Source organism: Amblyomma americanum, chromosome 2 (assembly GCF_052857255.1).
Source record: "Amblyomma americanum isolate KBUSLIRL-KWMA chromosome 2, ASM5285725v1, whole genome shotgun sequence".
In the NCBI taxonomy this organism is placed as follows: Eukaryota; Metazoa; Arthropoda; class Arachnida; order Ixodida; family Ixodidae; genus Amblyomma; species Amblyomma americanum.
Genome location: NC_135498.1, coordinates 103,943,218 through 103,949,393, shown reverse-complemented (window position 1 = coordinate 103,949,393; position 6,176 = coordinate 103,943,218).

The following is a 6,176-nucleotide window of genomic DNA, read 5'->3' as shown; positions in this document are numbered from 1 at the left end:
GTCTACGTGGCCAAGCAAACCGCTGCCAGTGCCTTTACTTCCATCGAGGCCAGCGCCTATGCCTCCACCTCCAGATAAACCGCGCATTCCTCCGCCTACAGACAAATGAGCGCTAATGTCTCGTCCAGTCTAATTTCCTTATGCCTGCGCCTCTAGAGAAGTCTCCTCCGATGCCCCCGGCTCCACTTCCACCTCCGCCTCTGCCTCCAGCCAAACCAATACCGATGCTTGCCATTTCAGACCCGCTCTCGCTGTTGCCTTCGTTTCCAGAGAAACTAATGCGTGCGCCCTTACCTCCGACGCTGAAGCCTCCACTTTCACGTAGCCCCGTGCCTCAACCTAAAAATACACCACCACTTCCTTCCGGACTCATCCCTCCAGAAAAGCTTCCATAGCCCCGAATGTTTCCTGACAATTCACTGCCTGCAATGAGGCCAGGGATTCCACTTCCCTCTGTGCCAGCAGGAAATGAACTACCAAAGCCCCCTCCAAAGCCGCGGCCGCCACCGCCGCAAAAGCCTTCAACGATGCCCGCGCCAATCCCCCCACTGTTGCTTCCCGCGAAGGCGCCTCCAAAGCTCCTGCTGCCTCCGGCACCACAGCTGATAGTGTTAGAGCATCCACGTCTTCTGTGGCAGCCTGTTTTGTGGCTGGTAAAAAACAAACAAAAGTTGTTAGGACCAACGTTATATCTCGTTTTTTCAGAAGAAATAATCTAGCTTTCTCGCATTTACGACAACTAGCAGATGTCTGATCCAAATGGGGACGTGCATGACGCAGTCGCGTTAAAAAGAATCTTTAATGATCGAGCACAAGTCAGAACAACGATACCTTGTTTGTTTCGAAGTAAACATCGTGCGTGTGCGAAGAGGCACCACGTAAAGAAACCGGTAGTTAGTATGCACTCTTATTTATAGTACGGATTGACAGTGCGGCCCCACTCGCTCTTCGCAAATAAAAAAATTATTTGCAAGTACTGACCGGTTGTGTTATTTCGCCCGATGTCCTTATTATATCTTTCAGAAAAACGCAGATGTTTTCATTATTGAACTTGTCTCGTTCTAGGTTCAAAAGCTCTAAGAGATGTGCATTATGTGTAATGTTCAAAAACCGAAGAGGAAGAGTGGCATTCGTGGTCGCTTACGACCTCATAACCAATACGCCCTTATTTGGACCCAAGCAGCGCCAGTGCGCATCTTAAGAAGCTTAAACGTTTGTACAAGTTGGCCAGACATGCTTTGTGACGACAGGCGCAGCTGGAAACGACACCTGCGTAAAACACGCACACAAGTCTTTTCTAGTTTGTGCCGCTTCCCGCGCCGCTAGGCCTATATCTAAGGAAATGCTAGCTTGCCTCCTCTTGTGCATATTTTCTTTTAGCTTGAAAGCTTTCGATCTGTTAACACTGCGCGTCCTATATCTAGAGCTGAGCGTTTCCGCATACTATGGATGGGTGCCTTCCGTTTCGATGTATGGCTCAGCTCTCGCATTTCGTGCTCATTGCTCATCCTGACCAGGAACCCTACAAAGCGGCGTCTACTTCTCATAGGGAAGAAAAGATGATTAACATAGGAGCATTCTTCTACACAGTGGCTGATAAACTTTACTTACTTTGATTTATTTTATATTTGACATAGTCATAAATTTTGTACTTTGATGAACTAGCGCAAAGCAACCCAACCGACAAAACTAAAAGTGACGACACGTGATACAGTGCTGCTCTCCATGTCGTCTCTTTTTATCTTGTCCGATTTGTTTTTCTCGGCTCTTTCAACAAGTTGTGGAAAACTACCTAGCTCAGCCGCAGCTGTTGCTTTCGAAATTTGATTTAGGAGCGCATTTTAAACCTCTAGTGATTATGAAGCCCCGGGCATAATCTTTTATTGAACGGATACAGCAGACCGCGAGGTCTCATCAGGTTTATAGCCGATTTGAGGACATGGTGAGCTAGCTGCACTGCCCATGTTCAAGTTCGCCATAATGTTCTTCGTATGCGCTGTATTTTTTGCAGGTACCGCTTCCTCTGTCTGCTTTCTCTACCAAGGATGCTATCTTCTACCAAGGGTGCTGCCCCCTGCCACGGGGGGCAGGTTGCTCAGAACCCAGTGTCCAGGTTGCCACCTGCCACGGTGGGTTGTCTGTGATGACGCCCCAAGGTCACGTTACCTACTTATACCAATCAGTGAATTCTGTCTCTGACATCGTCTGGGTCTTGGCGTTACGACAACATCATGTGACGCAATAATAATTTTTGCTGTCATAACTGCGGTGAAAATAAGCCACTAAGTAGCGACTGAAACAGACCTTCTGTATGTTTCACACACTCTGTGATATAATATCCGGCTTAAGATTGAAATCGATCGCGGTAAAAAAATTTCATAGTCCTCTTAGAGGTCTTGATCAACTCTGTATCTGCCGACGAGCTTAGTTCTGAATTTCTATTAAGTAGTCATTAATCGCTAAAAGCGCACAATATAGCACACGGTGATGATAAGCGCAATAGGTGCGGCCCCTGAGTCTAAGTAGAGCTGGCTAATTAAGCGCTTGACGCTCCACAGACCAAATATTCATTAGACCCTCAATGTCAACGCTTTGCAATAATTCAGAATATAAATGTGTGCATTTAACGAGAGCCAAGAGTGCTACAATTTTGTTCACTTCGACATGCATTGAAAGCGTTAGAATACGGCGTGTCTTGTAGCCCATATGTTCGGAAGGTGTGTGAGATCACCATGTGATCAACAATATCAGATCGACAGTCGCGAACTTTGTAGCAGCAGATCGAACGAAAATGGAAACATACCATGTACTTAACGTTGCTTTTAATACAACTGATGTAACTTTCTGGCCTTATAGGCCATGTTTAAAACTGAATTTGCGCCTTTCAGTGCTGGTGCTTCAGGCGAAGTAACCAGCGCAGGTGGTGATGCCTTCAGAACTTGTTCTGTATAGATACCTACACTGCCATTCGAGCACTGGGCGAGTGTACGGTGAGCTGGAAATATATTAGAAACTTGTTTATACTGGATAATGTGGTGTACACATTGCAACACATTTTTTTCACTACCGTAGCGCGCAAAATGTTGAGTACGTGGTTAGCAAATTGTACATACAGCGAATCACGTGGTAGTGAACTTTGTTCGAAAAGGTAGTATAATAAAGAGGGCGTAGCTTTGATGCTACCGCAGTAACAAAAAATCAATTAAATATATTCATGCATAGCAGATATACTCAGGTTGGGTGGTAAAAGAAAATACAGTTGCTACCAGCAGCGGACTGGCTTTCGAATGATATTTAAAAAGAAGTAAGCATCTGGCAAGCGTTTCTTTAAGGCACTACTGGGGCCACGTTTCTCAAACGTTTAACTAATCTGGCTTCTGATCATCTAACATTTCATTCGTTGCGCAGCAGAATAAACAAAAACTTCTTTTCCACTGGGTACGTACTTTGTGTTGTTGTGCTCGAGTTTTTCTACACCAGTCACGAAGACTACTCGCAGTTATGGTTTGAATTATAAGCGATAACCGTTCCAAAGCGACTAAGGCTATGATGGACGCTGTAGTGAAGGGCTTCGGAAATTTCAACCACCTAGGGTTCTTTAACGTGCACTGACATCGCACAGTACACGGGTATCTAGAATTTCGTCTCCACCGAAATTCGACCACCGCGGCTGGGATCGAACCCGCGTCGTTCGGCTCAGTGGCCAGCGCCATAACCGGGGAGGCTATTCTCATTGATGAATACGCACAAAATTTGCTGGTTGCTATGCCCCCAGAAATCTTTCAAGAAGCATCAAGTACTAAGCAGGAATCGCGCTCATACGCCTGCAGTAGTAGTTCGTGCATATGTTGTCCCTGGACAGGGTGACATTGAGGAAGGGCCTCAATTTTTTAGTCCTGTCATAGCAATAAACAAAAAACCGCCTGAGTCTGTGAAATACCCTTTAAATTAGATAGGAACACTTTTTGTTTACGCTCCAGGACACTAGTAATGAACGGCGCGTAGAATTTTAAGTGCAAATTTAAATAACCATGAGCACGAGGAGAGAAAACAGTTTTTTTATTTAACTATTGACACCATCTTAAAATGGTTCTAGTAGTCCGAATGATCGATTCCTACACCAAGAGTCAATGTCACTCTATTGGCACCCCTAGGATCATCAAAAATCGCCCAGAAACAAAAAATGGTGCTCTTCGTCATTCGTTCAAGCAGAACGCTGAACACACGAAGGCCGATAAATTCATTTTCATACACCTTAGAGCCTTCCCTTTATGTGACAGGCTAGCTTCTCGGGCATTTGATACGGAAAACGTAGCTTCTATCTCCAGGCATTTTGGTGACAAACGAATGTTCCTCTGGTGGAAGAAAAGCTTTTCGTATCTGTTGAAAATATTCTGTTTGCTACTTAATATGTTTTGTAGTGATGATAAATAAGGATTTTTTGCATTAGAAAATCTCAACAAAGCTTTCTGCCCAAGGTGCCAAGCGCTCTGAAGTGCACTGTGCTCATGCAGTGCATTGATTACACCATAACAGGCGTATCGATCGTAACCAAGGAAGGCCAACCGAACGACCCGCGATAGAAGCTGCTCTTTCAGCTCCGACCAGTGCGTCCTGCATGAGCGATTCAGATCCCTATGGTTGCCAAGATTGCGTCGGTGGGCTAACGCGGGTATCATGAAGATGTGTGGGCTAGTGACCCACCTTTCATATCTGCAGGCTCCCTGCCATACTCCCTCATCCTTTCTTGTTCCCCGAGCCTATTTTAGTGGAGTGGCTTCATCTGATTAAATTCTATATCGTGCTGAAGCGTAGCCGGTGGCATCACAACGCTACGGTGTTTGCCTGTGCATGGTGGCCATGATTACCAGCGAAACATTAGATAAAATAGGCCAAAGGAGTTGGCTTATAGCTGCTGGGAACCTACATGGTGCTGTTTCTCTCTCCAAAGTGAAAGGAAGAAACATTGCGCGATATGTCCTTGGTCTAGGCCGGCATTTCCGTGTAGGTTCACTCTTTGTATTTTGCGCTGTCGCCCGTACTTACTCGTTCATAACCAAGCCTGAAATATATTCCGTTCAGTCGTGGCACCCAAACCTTTGAAGAAAACGATGTCATTGTTACGAGAGTGTATTTTATCTCTTTCCAAACTGGCAGCATCTCAATTTCGCCAGCAGTGGGCAGATTGAAAACCCTGAGAGTGGTAATGAAGTCAGATTGTTTCCTTCTTCTAAATGCTAGCCAGAAATCTATGAAAGGTACGACGAAATTTATTATTTTTGTGCTTAATTCTCGAAATGTGAAGTGCAGGAGAAACGAACAAGAGAGTCATCATACCATACCATTCCATTTCATAAGGTACCATATCATACCATGCCATAAGATACGGAACCATTTAATATCATATTATGTCGTATCAAATCGTTACATATCATCGTCACCATCATCATCAGCCTGACTATGCCCTCTGAACCGCAAAGGCCTCTCCCTCATCTCTAAAATTAACCCGGTTCTGTGCCAGCTGAGGCCGCCTCATCTCAGCCAATTTCCGAATCTTACCTGCACAGCAAACTTTCTGCCGACCCCTAATACCCTCGCCTTTTCCTGAAATCTAGTCCGTCACCATTACCTACCATCTGCTATCTTGCCTCCGCATTGTTTCTTCCCTGACCCACTTGGTTTCTTGCTGCTTTCTAACGTTACATCTATAATTTTCGTTTCCATAGCTCGCTGCGCTGTTTCATTAGCCTCCTCGTTTCTGCCCCATAGGTTAGTGCCGGTAAGATACTGGTGTTGTGTACTTTGCTCTAGAGAGATTTAAGTAAACTGCCATTCATGGTCTGAGAGTGTGCGCTAAATACTCTCCGCCCCATTCTTATTCCAGTTATTACTCTCTAGTGATCCGGATATAGGGTAACTACTTGCCATAAGTAGATGTATTTATCTACCACTTCGATCTCCTCGCTACCTGCTGTAAACTGCAGTTCGCTTCTGAGAAGGTTGAATATTACTTTAAGTCTCTGGATAATAGTTTTTACACCTACCGTTCTGGTTTGCCGGTCTACGTTAATGATAACGCGTTGTGATTCGCTCTCTGGGTCATCTAGCAGACCAATGTCGTTATCGAATCGCAGATTACTAACCTATTGCCCCACCTGATCCTAATTCAGGTCTCT